At 33.5% G+C, this 26,228-nt stretch overlaps 1 protein-coding gene across 1 annotated transcript in view; it reads right to left on the bottom strand.

Annotated features, from left to right (window-relative positions):
- CDH9 (cadherin 9) overlaps nt 1–17,771 on the bottom strand; it is a 169,248-nt gene extending 151,477 nt beyond the window's left edge. The window contains exon 1 of the mRNA XM_042952802.1: nt 17,687–17,771. The gene's annotated coding sequence lies outside the window, so the exon portion shown is untranslated. The remainder of the gene's footprint in view (nt 1–17,686) is intronic.
- Nucleotides 17,772–26,228: the final 8,457 nt, after the last annotated feature.

The following is a 26,228-nucleotide window of genomic DNA, read 5'->3' as shown; positions in this document are numbered from 1 at the left end:
GGCTCCAGGCTCTGAGCTGTCAGCACAGAGCCTGATGCGGGGCTTGAACTTATGAACTGCGAGATCATGACCTGAGCTGAAGTTGGATGCTTAACTGACTGAGCCACCCACCTGCCCCATATATTAATTTCTTACAATATAAATCATAAAACTCAAGGAAAAGGTGTCATTCTGAAAAAGTAAATGGTATATTCAGAATTTCCTAGAATTTGAAGACACACATGCAAACTATGTTTGTATAATTTAAAGAAATAAGTATGTTACTAATTTAACTGTTACCACTAAACATTTAGAAAACTATAAACTACATAAGCAAGCAAATGTCTTACAAATCTTTATAAATGTGTATACATAATTCTAATAAAATTTTTAGAGAAAAATTAAGTGTGGATGATTTATATAAACACATAAAGGAATCATTCCATTTGAAATAGCAATTTATACTATTTAGGTGAAACCATTCTTTTCTTAATCACTAATATAAAAGTAGAAAATGCACATGTGACAGTGTGTTTAATTATAAGCTGAACAGTGAGACAAATTTAGGTAGAATTATATATCTCCTATTGTTCTACCGTGAAAGTGAAATAAGGCTCCTCACTGATACTGCATTTGACAATGGAATTAAGTTTTTTGTTTCAAACAGGTTTTATCAATCACATAGGAAGCCAAAACTGTTTCAGATTTCAGCACCCTGAGACTTGTCTCCTACCATTACATAATGTTACTGATTAAACCGAAGTTGCAGAAATGAACTTTATAAATAGTTATCTAAACTCAAGCTACCAAACACACTGAGACTGGGCTTACATTAAATTGATTTTTCAAGTAATTGACACAGTTTCAAACTTCTTTGTGCAGAAATGTCATTGCCTTTCTCTGTCTCTTTTTTCTTTGTCTTTTTTTTTCCTCTCTTCTTCATTGGAAGTGATTTCTAGTTTGGGACACAATATTGGCAAATAGCAACTAACCATGAAATCATTCCATCTATATTGACAGTTTAATTCTGATGTGCAAATAAAATGGGTTTTCCCAATTCTTTAGACATACAAATATTCATACTAAAGTACAAATGAAACAAAATTGGATTATATAATTAACTGCTGGTATAACTGGATAAATAAAATTTATGTTTTTTTGCTTTTTATATATCTTACTAAGAGGCTATAGTATACATAAGATCCCACAGAAGCAGCTTCTAAAAAGATGCAGAGATAAGTGTTTGTACTGTTTTCAGAGTACCTATCTTTTACCTCTTTGGTTAGCTTTATTCTTACGTATCTTATGTTTTGGGTGCAACTGTAAATGGGATTGATTACTTGATTTCTCTTTCTGCTCTTCATTATTAGTGTATAGAAATGTAACAGATTTTTTGTAACAGATTAATTTATATCCTGCGACATTACTGTATTTGTGTATCAGATCTAGCAATTTTTTGGTGGAGTCTTTCTATATAGAGTATCATGTCATCTCCAAATAGTGACAGTTTGATTTTTTTTCCTTGCCAATTTAGGTGGTTTTTATTTCTTTTTGTTGTCTAATTGCTGAGGCTAGGAATTCCAGTACTATGTTAAATAACAGTAGACAGAGTGGGCATCCCTGTCTTGTTCCTGTCTGTAGAGGAAAAACTCTGTTTTTCCCCATTGAGGATGATGTTAGCTGTGGGTCTTTCATATATGGCCTTTATGATGCTGAGGTATGTTCCCTTTATCCCTACTTGTTGAGGGTTTTTATCAAGAAAAATTCTTTACTTCATCAAATGCTTTTTCTGCATCTGTTGAGAGGATCATATGGTTCTTATCCTTTCTTTTATTAATGTGATGTATCATTATGATTGATTTGTGAATATTGAACCACGTTTGCATCCCAGGAATAAATCCCACTTGATTGTGGTGAATGATTCTTTTAATCTACTATTGGATTCACTTTACGAGTATTTTGTTGAGAGTTTTTGCATCGTGTCCATCATGGATATTGGCTTGTAATTCTCTTTTTTAGTGGAATCTTTGGTTTTGGAATCAAGGTAATGCTCACCTCACAGAATGAGTTTTGGAAGTTTTCCTTCCCTTTGTATGTTTTGGAATAGTTTGGGAAGAACAGGTAATAACTCCTTAAATGTTTGGTAGAATTCTCCTGTGAAGCCATCTGGCCCTGGAGATAACACAAAGAAAGGAAAAACATTCTATGTCCATGGGTTGGAAAACAAGTATTGTGAAAATGTTGATAGTACCCAAAGCAGTCTACACGTTTAATTCAATCCCTATCATACCACCAGCATTCTTCACAGAGATAGCTAGAACAAACAAATAATCCTAAAATTTGTATGGAATCCCAAACATCCTGAATAACCAAGGAAACCTTGAAAAAGAAAAGCAATTTCAAGGCATCACAATTCTGGGATCCATGTTATATTAAAAAGCTATAGTGATTAATACAGTATGGTATTGACATAAAAAAAAAAAAAACAGACTGATAGATTAATGGAACAGAATAGAAAATCCAGAAATGGACCCACACCTATAGTCAACTAATCTTCAACAAAGAGGAAAAAATATCCAATGGAAAAAAGATTCTTCAACAAATGAGTCTGTTGTCTCTTCAACAAATGGTGTTGGGAAAATTTGACAGGCACATGCAAAAGAATGAAACTGGACCACTTTCTTACACTACACACAAAAATAAATTCCAAATGGATGAAAGACCTAAATGTGAGACAGGAGACCATCAAAATGTCAGAGAATACAGGCAGTAACATTTTTGACATTGGTCATAGCAACTTCTCTTTAGATGTCTCCAGAAGCAAGAGAAACAAAAGCATAAATAATTGGGATTTCATCAAGATAAAAATTGTCTCTATAGTGAAAGAAACAATAAACAAAACTATAAGCAGTGGGAGAAGGTATTTGCAAATGACATATCTGATGAAGGGTTAGTTTCCAAAATGTGTAAAAAACTTATCAAGCTCAGCACCCCAAAAACAAATAATCTAGGTAAAAAATGGGCAGAAGACATGAATAGACATTTTTCAAAGACATGCAGGTGGCTAAGAGACACATGAAAAGATGCTCAACATCACTAATCATCAGGGAAATACAAATCAAAACTACAATGAGATATCACCTCACACCTGTCAGAATGGCTAAAATTAACAATGCAGGAAACAACAGATGTTTGTGAGGATATGGAGAAAGGGGAATCTTCTTATACTGTTGATGAGAATGTAAACTTGTGCAGCCACTCTGGAAAACAGTATGGAGTTTCCTCCAAAAGTTAAAAATAGAACTACCCTATGACACAGCAATTGCACTACTAGGTATTTACACAAAGGATACAAAAATATTCATTCAAAGGGATACATGAAACCTGATATTTATACCAGTATTATCAACATGAGCCAAATTATGGAAAGAGCCCAGATGTCCATTGACTGATGAATGGATAATGAGGAAGTGGTATACATATGTGTGTGTGTGTGTGTGTGTGTGTGTGTGTGTGTGTATATATACACACACACACACACACACATATGTATGTGGTGGAATATTACTCAGCCATGAAGAAGAATGAAATCCTGTCATTCGCAACAATATGGATGGAGCTAGAGAGTATTAGGATAAGTGAATTAAGTCAGAGAAAGACAAATACCATATGATTTCACTCATATGAGGAATTTGAGAAACAAAACAGAGAAGTAAAGAAAAAAAAGAGAAGGAGGCAAACCAACATACAGACTCTTAACTATAGAGAGCAAACTGAGAGATGCTGAAGGGGAGGTGGGTGGGGAAATGGATTAAATGGGTGATGGGTATTAAGGAGGGCACTTGTGGGGCTCAGTTGGTTAAGTGTCCAACTTCAACTCAGGTCATGATCTCCCAGTTCGTGAGTTTGAGCCCCACATCAGACTGTCTGCTCTTAGCACAGAGCCCACTTTGGATCCTCTGTACCCTTCTCTCTCTGCCCCCGTATCTCAAATATAAGTACACTTAATAAAAATTTTTTTTATAAAAGGAAGGCACTTGTGATTAACACAGAGTATGATATGCAAGTGATGAATCACTCAATTCTACTCCTGAAACTAATGTTACACTGTATTTTAGCTGACTGGAATTTAAATAAAAACTTGAAACTACAAAAAATAGGAAAAATAAAAATAAAAAGGTACAGGGAAAGGATGAAAATCCAATGAAAGTTAGTAGAATTGAAAAGACGAGGTTGTATTAACTCTGCTTAGTCCCTTAAATATCAAAATACCAAAGGGAAGTACTGAACATCTGCTTATCTGTGGGCTTTCTGGTCTTTAAGTAAACAGACAAGATTTTTCTTCCACATTATGTTAAATTATTCCTTTCCAAAATTGTGTCTATTAAATCAGATCAATTTTTGTATGCTATTATTCCTTTTGATTGTCCTAAAATAGTCTTCCAGTCAAGCATTGAACAGTGTCAGCTACCAAAAAAAAAGTTTTTAGTTTGAGTTTTCTTGTAGCAGAAATGAATATTGAACATCAAGATGCTAAAAGCCTGTCAGCAATTGCATTATAAACCTAACTTTGTAATGACTATGAAAATTCAGTTGGAAAACATTTTCATCTGTGGCAACTGTTTTCAACAGTCAAAATTTGACTTTATAATGCTGTAAATTAGAAATGAATAAAAGAATCTAAGAAATGTTTTTTGATCAAGTAAATTTTCAAAGTGAAATTTAAATGTGAGGTTACTTTTGCATATAAACTTCTGTGTTTCTTGAAATCACTAATTTCCCCATGATCTTCCTAAACAATGGTATTGAATGATTTGGTAACAATTTAAGTGTTAAAGGAAAGTTTTGATTTTGTATTTCATGGCTAAGACATATTTTATAAAAAAGGTTTCACAATGTTTTGAGTTCATAAAGACTTTTTTTTTGAGCACAAGTCATTGTTGTCTATCTAAGATATTCAGGAGGAAAACATCACTAAAATTCTTTATTAATTTATTAAGGTGAATAATAAATCCCTGTGGACAATAAAAAGGCCCCCAAAAAACATGGTTGATGAACTTTCAGAGGCTGAACATGCTAAATGTTGACTATGTACATAATTGTGTGTTAAGGGGGGAAGGAAGAAGTTTCTTTGCTTCTCTTCATCAAATTATATATTTATTTAGTTTATTCTGAAAGTGAGGGAGAGTGGGAGAGGCAGAGAAAGATGAGAGAGCGAATCTGAAGCAGGCTCCATGCCATCAGAACAGAGTCCTGAGTGGTGCTCGAACTCAAGAACAGTGAGATCATGACTTGAGCTGACATCAACAGTCTGATACTTAACTTACTGAGCCACCCAGGTGTCCCAATCAAATTCTATATTTAAATGAAGGTTCTTAATACTTGCATTAAGAAATTCATGTGTGTATTTTATTTACAATCCTGTTTTTTGCTTGGTTTTTTTTTTTTTTGTTTTTTTTTTTTTTGTTTTTTTTTTAGATTTTGCTTTAAGTATGATTATGGTATTAATTTTTTTAAAAGAGTCTCTGTCAGTCTCTTAGCCCCTTTGGTAGCTTTGGTAGCTATCTTTTTTTTTTTTCTTTGATATTTTTTTCAGCTGTCTCCTCTCTTTTCTTCTCTTCCCCCTCTTATATATTTAATCTTGCAACAAGATTTCATACTTAATTATGATGGCTTGACATGGATATATGATATTTCAATTTTACTGGGTGGATATAGAAAAGGTCAACCATTCCCCACTGATGGACATTTAATTTTTTTTCTCATGTTCTCTCACTATAGTTTTACAAGGTATATGCATGGTGTTATCATTTCTATTAGAATTCTAAAATTTGATTTGATGTGTCAAAGGTAATATACATGTTTGATATTAATTTGCACTGCCACATATTTTCTCCAAAGTTTGTCACAATTTATATTCACACTGTCCATGACTGAATTGCTTTCCAACACTATTGCTGGTACTAGAAGTTATCATATGTGTGTGTGTTTGAGTGTGTGTGTGTGTGTGTGTGTGTGTGTGTGTGTGCATATCTATGAGCAATTGTGATCTGCTTCCTAAAAGTAGGATCCAAACTCCATGTATATCTTTATAAGCAATTTAAAGTGGAAAGGCTAGGGCTGCCTGGGTGGCTCAGTCGGTTAAACATCTGACTTTGACTCAGGTCATGATTTCACAGTTCGTGATTTCAAGTCCTGCATCAGGCTCTCTGCTGTAAGTACAGAGCCTACTTTGGATCCTGCATCCCCCTCTCCTTCTGCCCCCCCACTCATGCACAGGAGCTCTCTCTCTCTCTCAAAAGTAAACATTTTTAAAATAATGTAAAGGCTAGAAGGATAGGTCTTAAAATTTGATACTTCTCACTTGCCATAATTTTAGGATGTAGTTACTAGATTCAAAAGGCTGCTTCTCACAAAAGACCCCAGATAGCCAAAGTAATTTTGAAGAAGACCAAAGCAGGAGGCATCACAATCCCAGACTTTAGCCTCTACTACAAAGCTGTAATCATCAAGACAGCATGGCATTGGCACAAAAACAGACACATAGACCAATGGAATAGAATAGAAACCCCAGAATTAGACCCACAAAAGTATGGCCAACTAATCTTTGACAAAGCAAGAAAGAATATCCAATGGAAAAAAAGACATTCTATTTAACAAATGGCGCTGGGAGAACTGGACAGCAACATGCAGAAGAATGAAACTAGACCACTTTCTCACACCATTCACAAAAACAAACTCAAAATAGATAAAGGACCTGAATGTGAGACAGGAAACCATCAAAACCCTAGAGGAGAAAGCAGGGAAAGACCTCTCTGACCTCAGACATAACAATTTCTTACTTGACATCCCCAAAGCAAGGGAATTAAAAGCAAAAGTGAATTACTGGGACCTTATGAAGATAAAAAGCTTCTGCACAGCAAAGGAAACAATCAACAAAAAAGGCAACCAATGGAATGGGAAAAGATATTTGCAAATGACATATTGGACAAATGGCTAGTATCCAAAATCTATAAATAGCTCACCAAACTCCACACCCGAAAGACAAACAACCCAGTGAAGAAATGGACAGACAACATGAATAGACACTTCTCTAAAGAAGACATCCAGATGGCCAACAGGCATGTGGAAAGATGCTCAACATCACTCCTCATCAGGGAAATACAAATCAAAACCACACCCAGATACCACCTCACACCAGCCAGAGTGGCTAAAATGAACAAATCAGGACACTATAGATGCTGGCAAGGATGTGGAGAAATGGGAACCCTCTTGCACTGTTGGTGGGAATGCAAACTGGTGCAGCCACTCTGGAAAACAGTGTGGAGGTTCCTCAAAAAATTAAAAATAGATCTACCCTATGGCCAAGCAATAACACTGCTAGGAATTTACCCAAGGGATACAGGAGTACTGATGCATAGGGGCACTTGTACCCCAATGTTTATAGCAGCACTTTCAACAATAGCCAAATTATGGAAAGAGCCTAAATGTCCATCAACTGATGAATGGATAAAGAAATTGTGGTTTATATACACAATGGAATACTACGTGGCAATGAGAAAGAATGCAATATGGCCTTTTGTAGCAATGTGGATGGAACTGGAGAGTGTTATGCTAAGTGAAATAAGTCATACAGAGAAAGACAGATACCATATGTTTTCACTCTTATGTGGATCCTGAGAAACTTAACAGAAGACCATGGGGGAGGGGAAGAAAAAAAAAGTTAGAGAGGGAGGGAGACAAACCATAAGAGACTCTTAAAAACTGAGAATAAACTGAGGGTTGATGGGGGTGGGAGGGAGGGGAAAGTGGGTGGTGGGCTTTGAGGAGGCACCTGTTGGGATGAGCACTGGGTGTTGTATGGAAACCAATTTGGCAATAAATTTCATATTTTTAAAAAAAGGCTGCTTTTATTAGCATTAATAGGAGGAAATAAATATGACTATGCATTATAATCACCCATAGTATTTTAACAGAAAAAAAGTAGATGCCATTTCGTTAAAAAAAAACAACTTTTGATTTATTTATTTATCTCCTTGGTTTGCTGTTATAATTAGTAAACTAATGAATTTTCCTATGATATGTGTTATCAAGATATTAAGCCAATTCAGTTAAAAAGAAAATCTTTTTTTCTTAGGTTTTGACTTATAAAACCAAGAAATCCATAGGTATTTACTTTTCATCATATTATATTGAAAATGTGTTGTTATCCATCAAGTTACCACTAGTTTTACTTGAAGCCTAATGACACATGCGAATTCCAGGAAACAGAATACAACACATATGTCGAAAAGGCAAGTGAGCTGAAGTATGCATATTCTGTCTTCCTTCAGTCTTTGGTTAAGCTCTGCTCCTAAGGAATGATGCCAATTCCAGAAGGGTTTTCAGTCTGTTGAATATGTAGCAAATTGTTCTCAGAGAAAGCATTCAGGCTAGCAGTAGAAACTTGGTTAAATGTGAAGATTAGATAAGAATGTTGATTAGCACTGGTAACCAAGGATTAGTGAATACCTTATGTACCTTGTTTGGAAGCACTTATGAAAAAGAGTGAGAAACATAACCTACAAAATCAGAAGCCTATTAGTTCAGTAACATTTTTATGTTTCCAGTGGACCAGGGTAGGTTGAGATTTCCCCTACAATAGTAAGAACCTTCTGCAACTGGCATTTTTTTTTTTTTCACCAAAAAAGACTTAACATGCTTAGAAGGTTCTTTGTATTCTGGATGAGAAACCAATTTAGGGAGAACATTAGGGAGAACACTCAAAATCCTAAAAATTATACAAATTCTTATGTAATAGATAAGTAATTACATTACCTAAATCAAAGAAAATCAGGTGAATTCAAACTGGTCAATTTTGAAACAAAAAATAAATGACAAGAAAATTACCCTATATTCTTCAGCATTAATAGTATTAATATCTAATCACATCAGTATTTGATAATATTGTTCAATTGGCACATTTCCTTACTCTCTCAATTGTGTACTCATGTCTCTTTCACAGACAGTCCCTTCTACCTTTTCTCCCCAAATATCTGCTTTTTTTCTCTTAAAGCCTCTTGCAGTCTCATCAGCAATGCAATTTTGAGCAAGCTGGCAAAGCTCTCTAAGCCTCAGTTCTTACATCAATCAAGTGATAATTTGAAGATTATAGTTAAAGTCTTATTACTTTTCACTGGATGCCTTCTTTACAAAGAGCTAGAGTCTAGACCCACAGACAATATTTCAGTGCAGACCACAGGAAAGGTTAAGTTTTTGAAGCATTGATAATTGTTGTTTGGACTTGCCCTGAAGGAAAACTTAACCTTTCTAGACCTATTTATTAAGAGATAGGAATGTTGAGACATAAAGAAAAATATGATGTCAGTATTAAACCATGCACTTTGAGGCAAGGGCAGCACATGCAAATGGAAACGCCCTATAAATTGCTCAAGAGATGAAATTAGGACTCATATGTAAGGTCAGTATCAGAGAGCTGGACAGCGGGGCCACTGCAGTGAATATTGTAACTGGTGATTGTGCATCATGAGAACTTTTTGTTAAAACATAGGGACATTATAGTTTAATAGACTATATTAAATCTTTGTTTTTACTTTTATCATCTCTTGCCTTTGTTCATTAGTAATATAAGTTTTTAATAAAGCCTTTATTTATTATAGGTCTAAATATGCTACTATGGAAACAAATTCAATAAACATAATGGCTGTTATTAGACCAATTAGTTCACTGTGCTTGAAGAATTTACTTAAAATAGTGGATCCCTTTTGACACTAATGAAACCCACTAAGATCCTTGCTTGGATATTCAATGTCTGCCAGGAATGACCAACAAACCCTGCCCCGAGGCATGAAAGATTACTCTACACTTTGCCAAGAAGGAGAGGAGAAGGCTTGGAGGTCAACGTTCAAAGACGAAGACCCCGTTCACCTCACTCCTATTCTCTTTTCTTGCAGTGTCAGGCCGGTCACAAATCTCAGATGGCTTGTGTACAGAGGGCGGACAACATTTCAGGTACAAAAGCAAAGGGTGGTTGACTTCAAGGGGAACAATCAAAAGAAACTCATCAAATCAGAGATATATGGCAAGGGTCTTTGTGTCCTATTGTTTTGCTAAACTTTGTATACAAGGTACAGAACGGAGTTCTCCAAGGACTGCAGAAACACCTAAGAGGGCCGGCCCCCAAGCATTCCACAATCAGGCTGGTTAGACAGGCATCCCAAGAGACCCAAGGCCCTCCCAGGCTTAACTGCAGCCCACCTGAAATCTCTGAGCTACACTTCAGTTAGCCAAGCATTGTGTATAATCTCATCATCCTCAGTAATAACCCCAACAAATGGCTAAGCAGATTCTCCAATTTTACATCATTTCCTATTTCAGATTACCTATACCAATATGCCTCTTGGATCCCACAAGAAAAAAATCCTTATTTCAGATTGCACTCTCAGTGCAAAATGTATTAAAGAACATTTTTCCCATGTGATTTGTTAATGGATGGCAACAGTGAATAATAACAAAGGTTTGCATATTCTGATTAGAATAAGGAATATTAGCAGGCTAGAATTAATATGAATATTAATACTACAATTGACTACTAAAATAGACTGTAATTTACAGAAATAAATATGCTTCTAAATAACTTTTTACAGACATTTTGAAATGCTAAATTAAAACATGAAATAAACTGAGTTTTCAGAAATAATGTCTCACTTCTACAGTGAACTTTACTAAAAAAATGTTATTATTATATCTTGTGTTTGAATGAGAGTATCTACTTCAGAGTCATGAGAAATTTGCATCTACAATATGTATTTTAGCTAATATATTTTTTGCATTATAAATACGTATTTTAGCTAAATATATTTTTTCCATTACAATACACAGAGCCTTCGGTATTAAAAATGCAGACATTAAGTTTACCTAATGGGAATATTATTTATTTTTTCTTCTTGTGTTATAGACTCCTTATTGACTTGTACAAACTATTATCAGATGTGGATGACTATATTGTATACATTATGCATAGAGTAATAAGCAATAATACTCCTCTCAGTGAGGAATATACATGAACTATTAGCTTCTTATAACCAGAATCCCTTTAATGGAGTTTAAGCTTTGCTGAAAATAGGATATACACTTCTGAATTATAGGTAAAAAACTGAGCGTTTTTCCTCTATGGTCAGGAACAAGACAGAGATGTCCACTCTCACCACTGTTATTTACAAAGTAAATAGCCTCAGCAATCAGACAACAAAAAGAAATAAAAGGCATCCAAATCGGCAAGAAAGATGTCAAACTTCTACTATTTGCAGATGGCTTGATACTCTATATAGAAAACCTGAAAGACTCCACCAAAAGATTGCTAGAACTGGTACACAAATTCAGCCCCTGTGGAAAACAGTATGGTCGTTCCTTAAAAAGCTGAAAATAGAACTACCCTATGATACAGCACTTGCACAAGTAGGTATTTACTTAAAGGATACAAAAATACTGATTCAAAGGGATACATGCACCTCAATGTTTATAGCAACTCAATGTTTATAGCAGCATATAGCCAAATTATGAAAAGAGCCCAAATGTCCATCAACTGATGAATGGATAAAGAAGATGTGGTATACCACTTATATATATGTAATATATCATATATATGATATCAGATATCATATATATATCTATATATGATATATATTCATATATGTCATATATGTATATCATACACACACTTACACACACACACAGACACACACACCGGAATATTACTTAGCCATAAAAAAAAAAGAATGAAATCTTGCTATTTGCAAGGACATGAATGGAGCTAGAGAGCATTATGCTGAGTGAAATAAGCCAGTCAGAGAAAGACAGATACCATATGATTTCACTCATATGTGGAATTTAAGAAAGAAAACAGAGGAGCAAAAAAAAAAGAGAGAGAGAGAAGGAAGCAAACCAAGAAACAGACACTTAACTATAGAGAACAAACTGATGGTCACCAGAGGAGAGGTGGGAGGGGGGAATGGGTAGATGATGGGATTAAGAAGTGCACTTGTGAGGAGCACGGGGTGGTGTTGAATCACTATATTGTACACCTAAAACTAATATTATACTGTATGTTAACTAACTGAAATTTAAATAAATACCTTAAAAATAAAATATCAATAGATATTTCCAATGGAAAAATATTCTTTATTTGTCTCTTCACCATACACTTACTAAATCCATGATATTTGCCGAGACTTTGTTTGATACCAGTTATAAGGTAGTAGACAAAACAGGTTTAGCACCTGTGACCCAGCATCTGTTTTTGCAAATCAAGATGTATTGTAGCATAGCCACTCTAATTCATTTATATTTTATTTAAGACTGTTTTACTTGAAACAGCAGAGTTGAATAGTTGAGACGATGTTGTGTGCAAGTGTATAACACACAGTGCCTCTTTTATAAAATATTTTCTCAATTATTTCTTTAGAATATGAGATATACTTGCAAGATAATCCTCAGTCTAGATTTTATTAAATTATTTTTTCCAACACAAAGAAGAGGAACAAAATCAAAGACCTGAAACTGCTCAAATTCAAGACTTACATAAAACTACAGTATTCCAGACAGTGTGGTATTGGCAAAAAAATAGACAAGTAGATCAAGGGAGCAGTATAGAGATCAGAAATAGACTCACATAAATACATTCAACTTATCTTTGACAAAGGAGAAAGTACAATACAATGGAGAAAAGATGGTCTTTTCAACAAAAGGTATTGGAACAACAGGTCATCCACAAGCACAAACATAAATCTAGACACAGACCTTACTACCCTTCACAAAAATTAACTCAAAGTGGATCATAGACCTAAAGATGAAATGGAAAACTATCAAACTCCTAGGAAATACCATAGGAGAAAATCTAGGTGACCTTGGTTATGGTGATGACTTTTTTAGACACTATACCAAAGGTATAATCCATGAAAGAAAAAAATAATAAGCTGGACTTTATTAAAATAATAAAAAAAACCTTTTACTACGTGAAAGATTATGTTAAGAGAAAATGAAGACAAGCCACATACCAAGACAAAATATTCGCAGAAAAAAATATACTTGATTAAAGACTGTTAACCAAAATATATAACTAACTCTTAAAACTCAGAAATAAGAAAATGAACAATTTAAAAATGAGCAAAAATGGGTCTCCTGTGCTCCTGGGTGGCTCAGTCAGTTAAGCGTTGACTTCGGCTCAGGTCATGATCACACAGCTTGTGAATTCAAGCCCCGCATCAGGCTCTGTGCTGACAGCTCAGAGCTTAGAGCCTGCTTCAGATTCTCTATTGGTCTCTCTCTGCCACTTCCTGACTTGTGCTTGCTCTTTCTCTCAGATATAAATAAACATTAAGCAAAAAAAATTAAAAATGTTCAGAAGTCTCAAGCAGACACCTCACCAAAGAGCTATATAGAAAGAAGACAAGCATATGAAAAGATACTCAAGATCATATGTCATTAGGGAATTGTGCATTAAAACAATGAGATAAGTGCACACCTATTAGGATAGTGAAAATCCAAAAAAAAAATGAGCAATGCTGGCAAGGGTGAGGAGCAACAGAAACTCTCCTTCATTGTTGGTGGAAATGCAAAGTTGTGTGGCTACTTTGGTAGACAGTTGGCATTTTATTACTAAACTAAACATATTGTTACCATATGATCCAGCAATTCTGCTCCTTGGTATTTTTACCCATAGGAGTTGAAAACCTATATCCATAAAAAAAAATGTGCACATGTATGTTTATTGCAGCCTTATCCATAATTGCCAAAACTTGGAAGCAAACATGATGTCCTTTAATAGAAAAGTGGATAAACGTTGGTATGTACAGACAGTGGAATATTATTCAGTGCTAAAAATAAATGTGTTACCAAGACATTAAAAGACATGGCGGAATTTTAAATGCTTATTACCAAGTGAAAGATGTCTATCTGAAAAGGATACATACTGTATGATTCCAACTATATGACAGTTTGGAAGAAGCAAAAACAATGGAGACAGTGAAAAGAGCAGTGGTTGCCAAGGGCTCTGGGGGCGAGAGGGATAAATAGAGCACAGAGGACTGTATGATACTACAACAGAGGATACATGTCATTACACATTTGTCAAAACTCATAAAGTGTACAATGCCCAGAGTGAACCCTAATGTAAATTATGGATTTTAAATAATTAAAATTTTTTAATTGGAGAAAGGTAGTAGAATTTGTATGAAATCCCATATAACAATGACTTCACTATAGGAAAGAATAAATTTCTGTAAATTTGGTTGAATTATTAGTAACATAACACCAATATATTTGTAAAAAATGAAAATAAATTATGGTTTTCTGTGCATTCATTTGACAAACTGTTTGCTATCATCTTGAGCAAGATCACCTATCACAAAGTATATTAGGTTTGCAGAAAAACCCAAGTATAACCCCTAACAAAAACAAACAAAAAAAACCATGGTGTCACAGGACACATTGTCAATATTAACTACTAACATGTTTATCTCCATTTTGTAAATATGATGTATTTTTTTTCTTTGTATTTAGCTTTCTGTTAGGCTGATACTCTCTTGGTTTGTATTAGTCCTTACTTACTGGCAGTTCATACCTGGCATCTGTTTTTATTTGATTATGCCTAATATCTTACCAGTGACAAAAGTTTTAGTATCACCCCATTTCATGATGATTCAGTAATTATTAGATTATCATTAAAAGCTAACTCAATGCTGGAAGTAAGAATATCTTCTCCACTTCAGGAAATGAGAATAAGCAGGTGAAAGGCAAATACCTCTATGATAAATCTTCATGATTATGAATTAGAAAGTGATTTCTCTGGACTAGTCAGTTATAATCTCATTAAATCCAGATGATTATCTCATATAAATCTCATAATTTCTTGATATCATTCCAATATCATTATTCTAATTTTAGTGATCAAGAAACAAATAGCGGGACTAAATTACTTGGAAAAACCTGTTTGCTGGTGGTTGATAGGCAAAACTGAAGATAGGAATCCAAATCTATGTAGCTCAAAAATCTGTGTTCTTTACTACACTATTCATAGTCTTTTCTATCAGAAATTATTTTAACTATCCAATCATTGGACAGTTTTTTTCTTTGCTTTAAGATTGTTTTTGTAATCCATATAACACATTTCTAAGTATATACTATTATCTTGTGCTTATTTGGTTATTGTTTGAGTATTACAATATCCATTAGAGATCTCAAATAATTATGTGTTTTCAAGTGGACACAATGAAGTGTGATGTAAATATTCTAGAAGGAATAAAGTGAATTGCAGATCTCCTCAAATCTGTTTGATTTTTGTATTGATATCTTGGAATACAAAGATTAAGAGCTAATTTTATAAGACTCTATCTAAAAGGCTAACAGTTCAGCAAGAATGTATTTATATAGAATGCGTTCATTGAAAGAGCCTTCTTAGTTTAGATATGACAGATTTCTTTTCTTGGAGTCTTTTGAAGCACCATGTAAAGTCCCCAAATCTTTGTATCAACTTTGTCTAAGAGCACCAGAATGAGAATGATAATAATGTGACCTCAAGAGGGTTATTACGAACCCCACACTCTACTGTTTACCCTCCTCACTCAACTATAGAGTAAATTCAATTTTCCAACTTTCTAAATGACCAGCTAGCTACATTTTCTTTTTAACAAATGGCTAGTTTATATAATGGAAAACCATTTTATTACTTTCTAAAGAAACTCTTTAGAGACCCTTGAATAATATTTCTATATGGAAAATGATTACTAGCACTGTTTATATGTCACCAATTTCAGCTTCACATTCCTAGTTCTGATGACATTAAGTTACCTTTTCACTTCAGCAGCTTGGGGATTGGGTCTACTATGTTCATTCAACAGAGAAAATCCTGAAACCAATGTGTAATTTTTCACTGAAAAAGTGAATCCAAACAAATAAAATGAATGAAAATGACTAGCAGAAAGATTCCTACCACGGAAAATTACTTTGACACAAGCCCAAATAGAATCTATTCATAATTTCTAAAGAAAGTGGAGTTTAAAAATATACTACTATATTGAAAGTAATCTATATCCTTCATATTTTCATTATGTAGCCCCCTGAAAATTATATCCTTACCCTTGTGTTTGGGCAAAAGTTTTATAACTGATATCACTAGTTTCTGAGACATTAAAATCTATTTATCTATCTGTATTTTTATGGCTGTTATTTGATTGACATAAGAAAGCTACCTAGAAGAATTCTTGTACTAAGAGGAAAACATGAGTAACTGATTATTTTCAAAATGTTTTATAAATGTAAACCATTATTAAGACATTTTTTAAAAAGCATTTTAAAAGATCAACTACTGCTTAATTTACAAGACACTAACAATTTTGTATTACATATTTGGCATCAAACAAAACAAGTTATACTGTAATGTGGACATAAGTAGGCACACAATTTAGCTACAAATTTCATTAAGTGAGCTAAGCAGTGTCCTTTTAGTGCTTGGTCTCTCAAGAGCTGATGTAAACACATTAGATTATCACATCAGCCATATTAGATATGAGTTATTATTATCTCCCCTTTTTCTAGCTGAGAAATTATTGTACAGAAGTTAACATCCTTCCCAAGATCACACAACTGATAAATGGCAGAACAGAGATTTGAACTCAGGTAGTCTAACTTCATAATAAACCATAATCACCATCGTATAAGCATTGCCTCCTTCTATACATGGCAAAACCAGAGAAAAAGATATGTCATTTATTTCCCAAATAAAAGCTTACACATCTCAGAGCTAGGAGGACAAAAAACCTTACTATCTCACTTATCAAATATTTGTTGAATGCTTACTATGTGATAGGATATAGAAGTGCCAAGGATATGGCCTTGAACATGACAATGCTTCTCCTCATAGATCTTAGGTTTGTGAACATATCTTTAACTTTAATGTTGACCCAAGCCACAATCCTGATTGAACTATTCCAATTCTAATTTTATTTGCCATCAGGACAAGATAGAAAGTGTGACACAATGGTATTTTTATTTATTTTTTTTTCACAATAGTATTTTTAACAGTAACTATGAAGACAGGGTCACACTTGTGACAAAATTTGTAAGCTAATCAATAGGCATACCTTGAATATAAAAGGAAATGACAATTCAAGGTTACATATAAATTCAAATATTGTGTGGCATCCTTTGTATAAAAGGAAATAATTTCACTTTTTGTTCAATTACACTTGACTCTGTCAGAATACTTTGCTGCAGGAAAAACATATCAAGGAGAAACTGATTTTCAGACAGAATATGACACTGCTTAAACTGAAGGATCTTTCCCCCTCACTTCTGAGCTCTTTGGAAGTTAAAAAAAATCTTTTATGATATTTTTGTTTAATTTTTAAGTTCTTAAAACCCGATTCTTTATATAGACAAGCAATTCAGTGGGTACATTTGATTTTTTTTAACTGCATAGGATAAATAAAAAATCTAAGGAATATATTAAATTATACTTTATCCAAATAGGTCTTTTATAATTAGGATTGGTCAAAATGATTACCCTCACTCATTTCACTTTTAACATACTAGTTTGAGACATTTGTACTGATCTGTATTTTAAATAAGTTTATTCTGTTTCAATTTGATTGATATACCTCACAGATGTTAAATTTTAGGTAATTATTTCTATATCTTGCTCTCTACTCACCATTGGGAAGATCTAGAAGCCCACTAGTGCTGATGGATCACATTTTTCATGCCCATGTCTCTGGCGACAGTCATGAGACTAAAATCTGGCCAAAGGAATGTAGGGCCAGTTGGTGAATACTGTTTTCAGTCTTAGTCACTAACTCATCTCACACCAACCACACAAAACCTTACAGCCCCAATGCAGAGGACTTGTTCAACCAATTATGGCAAATTTATGCATAGCAGGCACAATATATCTTATGCAATAATACTATTAATCATAATATACAAGTAAAGGAATATAGAAGGATAAACACCAAACCCAACATAGGATGATTGGGATCATGATTGTTCTGTATATTCTTTTGTCATATCCATATTTTCTGATTTTCTTATGATGAGTTTGTTCTACTTTCCGAATTAAAAAAAGTTGCAAATTTAGGGGGGAAAGAATAAAACAGAATGTAAGTTTTTGTATTGTAGCATGTTTGATGGAATTTTAATTTAAGGTTTGGGCAATGATTTCTTGCAAAATAGTAAAAACCACATTATCATAGCTATCGATTTTTATAATCTTTGCGTTCAGTGTATAGGCCTTTTTTTTTTAACCAACTTTATTCCATCAACAATTTTCCTATTGTAAGAGATTCGTTTCTAATTATTTACTATTATGAGTGTGTTTTTTGACAGAACTATTTAACTGGAAACTATACCCAATTTTCAAAACTTAAAAAATGTTACAACTAAGAATTACAGGGACGAATTCTGATGAATAAACATTAAAGACATCAAAATGTCTAACTTTTGTAATGTCATATCCTAACTGAATATATGAAGGATACAAATGAAATTGAGCCATTTGAAGAAAAGCTCTGCATAAGAATGATAAAAGCAATCTTAAATCTGATTTTTAAAGTATAAATTAATGTAGCTTTATATTAAGTTTCTCTTGAGAATGAAAAAAAAAAGCCAAATAATAACATTGGAAATATAGCAAAATCTCTTTAAAATCTTCCTCCTGATTGATGTTCCATTCAGGTTAGTTCTGTTATTCATATCTCATTTTTCCATAATTTCCCAAACCCTTTCCCAGTCACTTACTATGTCCTAATTCTTTCTCTTCCTTTATCTTTTTTTCTCTCCAAGCACTAGCTATACAAAGCTTACTACCCTTTTTGTTTCTTAATTTTGTTTTTTAATTTCTTCAAATCTGTAACTCCCTGTCCAGTGCAACACCAGACTGAAATCTGAAGCAATACCAAAAAAGAAGAGAGGAATGGAAAGAAACATTTTGGCAATATTTATACACTTATACTTTTAATATTTTTAATGTCACCCCAGATAAAAACTCCTAATTGGAGGTGCTTGTTTTTGACCAAATTGAAAGCACAACCAATTTTTTCATTATTTTTGTTCTAAAATTTTTAGCCAAATGAATATTATAAGAAGTGTCACCTACCACAACATACAGACATTTTTGAGACTCCAGTAGTTAAATAAAGTGAACAAAAGTAATGTAATTAATTTAACCACAGGTCAAAGAATTCTGTCTTAGATTTTCTCTTTTAGGAATTGATTTATAAAGATTTATTAAAATCAGGAAATCAAAGACCCAAAGTGAGATATTTACCTAAACAAAACTTATTTCTTCCTGCAGATGAATACAGTTTGATGTAAAGTTTTTTTTCACTGTTCTAGAACTTTACATAGATGTGATAATCCAGAATGTTCTATGTTTGGATCTGACCTCTTCCACATAATGCTTTGTGTGGATCAGTAGTCTGTTCTTTTTTATGGCTTAAGAGTATCTCAGGATATGAAAGATGTGTATAATTCTATAAAGATTCCTGTTTTTATCTTACGAGTATATCAAAGTTCAGCACCCTTTTTATTTTCTTGGGAAAGAATCTTTCCCCAATTGAATTATATTGGCACCTTTATAGAGTTTCAGATGATTGTGTGTGTGAATGTCTTTGTGGGCCTTCTGTTCTGTTCAGTTGATGTTTATGTCTATATTGATGTCACGTTCTCTTGATTGCTATGGCTTTATAGTGTATCTTGAAATCAGGTTAAGTTAGGCCCTCCACCTTTGTTCTTTCTTTCTTTCTTTCTTTCTTTCTTTCTTTCTTTCTTTCTTTCTTTCTTTCTTTCTTTTTTTAATTCTAGGTTCTTAGACTTAACCCTAAATATTTGTCTTTTATTTAATTGTTGTATATTGAGTGGCGTCTGGGTTAAGCGTCCGACTTCGGCTCAGGTCCTGATCTCTCGGTCTGGGTGTTCGAGACGGGCATTGGGCTCTATGCTGACAGCTCAGAGCCTGGAGCCTGCTTCAGATTCTGTGTTTCCCCATCTCTTGGCCTCTCCCATGCTCATGCTCAGTCTCTCTCTGTCTCTTAATAATAAATAAATGTTAAAAATTTTTTTAATTATTGTATATTGATTTTATGTCCTATGGCCTTGCTAATTTACTTATTTCTAATAGGTTTTTATAGATTTAGGATATTCACTTATATTAAATACATATGATTATTATGATTCAAGAGAGTTTTACATTTTATAATCTGTATGCATTTTCTTCCTTTTGCTTGCCTTAATGTACTGGGTGGAACCTGCAATGAAAAACTAAATGAGAGCATGAGTGGAAATCATTGTTTCATCAGGAGAAAATATTATAGTTTTCACTATTTTTTTTTGTTTTTGTTTTTGGGTTTTTTGACTGTATGATTTGCTTCTGTTTTATTTTATTTTATTTTATTTTATTTTATTTTATTTTATTTTATTTATTTTTTAATATAATTTATTGTCAAACTGGCTAACATACAGTGTGTAAAGTGTGCTCTTGGTTTTTGGGGTAGATCCCCGTGGCTCATCGCTTACGTACAACACCGAATGCTCACTATTAACCATGGTGACTGCTGCTGATTTTTCATACTGTCCTTCATCGGGTAGAAGAAATTTTCCTTTATTACTAGTTTTCTGGGTGTTGAATTTGGTGAAATAGTTTTCTACATTCCTTGAAAAGATCACAGTTTTTCCTCTCATGATAGTTTGGTTAGATTTGTGTAACAGTAATTCTGGCTTTATAAAATTAGAGTTTCTTTCTCTTCTTTCATTATTGGTATTAGTAGTTTGTACCATTTATATTTTCTTAGAGATTTATTGATTTTACTGAGGTTTTCAAACAACCATCTTTAATTTCATTGATTTTCTATATTGCTTGTCCATTATATATTTCATTGATTTTTACTTTTTCATTAATGATGAAGAGATAGAGTGCTTCAATCTCTTTTGATTAAGTCTTTCATCATGATGAAGTGTTATCTTTATCCATGAAAATATTCTGTTTCTTGTAGTCTACTTTTTTTTTCCTGATATTGTTAGAGTTACTACAGTGTTCCTTATAATTAATACTTGTATGGTATGTCTTTACTTTCTCATTATTTTATGTTCAATCTACCTTTATTTATATGCAGCACATCATGTGGTATTATCTTTTTTTTCCCCCAAGTACAATGACTGCTTCCTTTTAATTGTAGATTTGAGTATCAGATATAGACGTGCTTTGGGTAGAAATGGATGTGAAGGGAAGCCATTTCTGTTAAACATGCAAAATTCCCTGCCCTTTTTCATAGTTGTATATTTAAGATGAACTGTGTGGCCTCTTATTCTCAACCAAGTGCTAAATTTAATATTTAATGTGCAAATGTCCAAGAAAAGTACCAATTTCGTAGTGCATAAATAATAGAAGTACAATATCAATTAAAAAAATTTTCTAGTTCAGATTTCTGTTTCTCATTTTTTGTAAAGATTTAACCTGTAGAATAATCTGGAAGTATTAAAAATGTCAACCCCTAATAATTCAGCTATACAAACTCAACATTTCTTACTTCCTTACATAAATGCTCTCACTATTTACTTAAAGTCTAAAACTCATCCCTAAATCATAAATACAGTTTTGGCTATACAGTGTAATAGTTTATAATTTATTACCTATTAGAAAATATTGTTTTCAGTTGTTCTAAATTAAATATTTGAAAATTATAAGTAGAAACATTAATGAAAATACAATTTTTCTTAGTTACAGAAAAAGTATCAAAAATTACTTTTTAGTATAGTATTTTGAATCCAATTACATTTAAGGAGAGATTAGTAATACTGCCTTTAATAATTTGTGTAAACTAATATGATTATTGAATATTAATTTTCACAATCGCCATTGTTTTCTGACTTACAAAATCTACCAATGATTCATAAATAACTGAAGCATATAAAAGGTCTTAATGTGTGTAATGATAATGTACAATGCTCAGTAGTGCTTAGGGAATACTAGCAAATGGGACTTGATAAAATAGTTTATTTGAGCAAAAATATTTATACTTGGAGACTTTTTATGCACTTTCAGTATGTAGACATCCAACACTTCCTATATGTAATAAGGAAATCCATATTTTCATTCTAACTGTAAGGCTTTCATCCTCACAATGTAGCCTCATTTTGTAAAGCTTTCCATTTTATTTTTAATTTGAGGTAGAATTTTAGCTATATGAATGGCTTTATTCCTCCATCCTTATAAACATACTTGCTATTCTTATGTGGAAAGTTCTTTATTTAGTTTTTTTCATTGAAATTAATCTAACAAATTTAACACAATAGATAAGTGATTCTTTGGTGATTTTTATTTGCAGTAATCTTTACTTTGATATTTTAATTTTAATGACATATTTAGCTAAAAACTAATCAGCCACCATTCTGATAAGAAAACTAGATTTATTTTTCAGAGCTAGAGATGATGGCATAAATTTGAGAATTTAGAATAACCTAGATCATTTTCCCCATATTGGGGCTGACTTTTCTTTTAGATCTATTTTAGCATTTGAATAACTGTATATTAAGATTAGTTCTATTTTGCTTACGAGATACAGAGAGAGACAGAGAGTGTGCACATGTACGCAAGCAAGGGAGAGGGACAGAGAGAGAGACAGAGAGAGAATCTTAAGCAGGCTCCACACTCAGTGCAGAGACTGACAAAGGGTTCGATCCCAGGACCCTTGGATCATGACCTGAGGCGAAATCAAGAGCCCAATGCTGTACCAACTGAGCTATCCAGGCACCCTCTTAGGATCAGATATATTAGTTTTGCCCCCAGTCTACTTAAATAATGTCTCAAAAAACTTCAACTTATGAAAAAAAAAATAGTGGTGATAAATTCATGGTTAAGAGTTTGAGGTATAAGCTTGGATAAGTACTAACAGTTTGGTCTATTGAGAAAACAAAACTGTAAATTCCCCCCAGGCATTGCAGAATTAACACGAGATGTTCCTAAGTCTATCCTGATTAGAAGTCCAGAAAAAGTGGGGCGCCTGGGTGGCTCAGTCGGTTAAGCGGCTGACTTCGGCTCAGGTCACGATCTCATGGTCCGTGAGTTCGAGCCCCGCGTCGGGCTCTGTGCTGGCAGCTCAGAGCCTGGAGCCTGTTTCAGATTCTGTGTCTCCCTCTCTCTCTGCCCCTCCCCTGTTCATGCTCTGCCTCTCTCTGTCTCAAAAATAAATAAACGTTAAAAAAAAATTAAAAAAAAGAAGTCCAGAAAAAGTACAGATATTAATGGTCATGCCCTTACTGTGTATAAGAACCGCTGGCTTTATTGGCATGTTATTGACTGGACTATGGTGTCCCTGGGGCTATTTGATTCTCACAGGACTTTCTGAGTTGACAGGAGGTTAATTTGAATGAATGATATGAGCCAACTTTAGGATGAGGACTATTTTTTTTAATTGCATAAACATCACCTTTTTTACATTTTTTTCAAATATGTGATTTCTTATAAATCTCTGCTCCAAAGTGTAAGGACATGATATGCAGTCATATTACCAGAGTCAAATTAACAAATACCTGGGCACTTTGACACCAACTACTAAGTTCCTTTGTGGTTAAAACTGTGTTAGCAGTTACTGGCCTGAAATAGTCATGCTTCTTATCTTCATATCCAAAGTCAAATATAAGCTAGAGAATAAGAAAGGAATCAAAGTTAAATAAAACACCTTTCTTTCCACAATACAGAAATACTGATGTCTACTTCCAAATAGAAGCCTATTTAGAAATACCTAGAAGTAATACAAAAGGTTTAAAAAGGAATGAAGAAAAAATTTGAGTATTTATTACTTAAAGGTAGAATATTTTATATTCTAAGAAGCATTTTACTAAGCATGAAGGAAAATAATTCTAGTTTCATGACTAGCAGAATACATGCATTTTCATCTAACCTAAAAATGTTCCTTTGTTGTATAGGAAGCTTCAACAATAAAACTTACTTTGCTTTAAATTATGTAAATTAGAACAAATACCAAATCCAGAGCCTGAAATTTCTGAATCTGCCTCCCCCCAAAAGTTAGGTAGTCAGCAAGTAATTATTTAAAATGAAAAGGAAAACTCATTTTCCTTGTATTGAATTCCTCTTAATACTCCATTGTGAATGCTTGAAAGCCTTCTATTACTATTTGTCTTTGATTTTGACTTGAGTTGCTGCATGTAAAATTTAATCATTAAGTTGATACATGTGAAGGTATTTTAGTGAGAATACTTAAAATAAAAAGACCTTATAATGATTTTTTTATAGAAAAATAAACCGGTTTCTCTATGAAGGCTTGCAAAAAGTTACCCACGGAGTAAAGCTACCTTCAAAGTAAACATATAGAGGTGAGGTAGATAGTGGTAGAAGACATCAATGCTCAAAAGATGAGAGACAGACACACTCAGCCTATATTCTAGCTTTCTGTAGTACTCAGGGACCTTGATCAAATGACATAATGCTTCCAATATTACATTTGGTTTTTAGGATACGGTGATTACAAAAATTTTAAGAGGGTAAATGAAAATATGTTCATATACTGCTTAGTACAATGCCTTGAACGTAATAGTTATTTAATAATCGCAATTTACTTTTACTATCATTATTATATTATTTTTATCATGATACACAGTCATTTCCAAAAAGAGTACTTTTGCTTTAAGAGTCATTATCTAAAAATATACTTCTTTTATCAAATCCTAGGAAAACAGATTTAAAGAATATTATTATACTCGTGCAACAGAGCCAAAGCAGACTCCTCATAATTAATTAGACCAAAAGTTCACTATTTAGACCCTGGCCTGTCCCAGGTCTTTTTTTCTTTCTTTTTTCTGAACTGGCTTGGTTTCCTTAACAGCTTGTGCCTTCTCTATGAATGAGTCTGAAAATATCCTGCTACAAACAGACAAGGAACAAAAGATCCATCTCTACAACCATTATCCATTACATTTCATTTTAAGGAATCACTTGAGTTCTTCTTTCTGCTCTGATTTAGTAACAATAATGTCTGGATTCTTTTCTGACGTGGCCCCTTCAAATTTATGTCACTGTCTCTCATATCAATCTCAGTTCAAGATTTGTAGTTTGGAAGCCCATTCTGTCCTCCATCTCTCAGAAGAATTTCAGATAGACACAAAAACAGTACATGTTCAGTTTCCAATGGAGGCTGTTCAGACACCTCCCATTTACCCCAGAATAGAGTCTCTTCTCTCTCCTTTCAGCTTCAGTACTGGCTGCTAATTCTATTCCGGCTCTCCCACGCTCATATCTGAAAAGACTAAAGAGAATGTACAATGACAGCTAACGTAAAGGAGTAATCACTTTACCTCCTAATGTGAAGCATAATTCACAATGTAGATGTCATCACATTGGATTCTTAAAATGTCAGGAAATGTGGAAAGGAAGAAAAACAAAACAAAACAGTCACCATCAATGACTATAATAGTTGGAATATTTAAATTTTTTTCTTCTGACTATGCCTTCAAAACCAATTCAATAACTGTAATTTACTTTTACCATCATTATTATATTATTTTTATCATGATACACAGTCGTTTCTAAACAGAGTACTTTTGTTTTCTGTGACCAAACTGGACACATAACATTTTCCCAATTCAAACATTTTTCTGAGATCTAGCAATTATCATGAACACAGGGAATCACAAGTAGCTAATCCACTTTCCACAACATCCATCTGGTGGGAGAGTATCCTTCCTGTAATCAAGACCAAGAGCTTAGTCCAGGCAAATGGTTGATTCAATTACAAGTATTTCCTTCTTGGCTTACTAAAACCCTAATGAATTGTACTTTACCTAATCACTTGTCTACCGATAACAGTATTGGTTATGTAAGGTCCTATACCTAGACTGAGATTAGAACCAATTTTGATGCGTGGCAAAACAGTCTAAACAGGTGACAAAGTGATAAGATGTCCCCAGTACTCTTCAAGAAAGTCTGTGTTGTAGACAATGCAGTCTCATTGATCTGCAAGAGATAAGAAGCTACTAAAAATTAGCGCAACAAGCACAATATGAAAGTTAAATGGCCCTTAAACTGTAGAACACACTGTAAAAGCAAAATTTATCCCTGCAACCCCCAAACCATTTTTATGAGGATAAGGCAGAAATTCTATAAGCTATGTAAATTTTCCAAAAGTTTAATTATTATAGGCCAAACAAACACTTGTTAAAAGGGTAGAGATTCTTTTCTTCCATTT

The sequence above is a fragment of the Panthera leo genome, chromosome A1, assembly GCF_018350215.1.
Source record: "Panthera leo isolate Ple1 chromosome A1, P.leo_Ple1_pat1.1, whole genome shotgun sequence".
Taxonomy (NCBI): domain Eukaryota; kingdom Metazoa; phylum Chordata; class Mammalia; order Carnivora; family Felidae; genus Panthera; species Panthera leo.
Note: the sequence above shows the minus strand (reverse complement) of the source record. Positions and strands in the feature narration are given on the sequence as shown.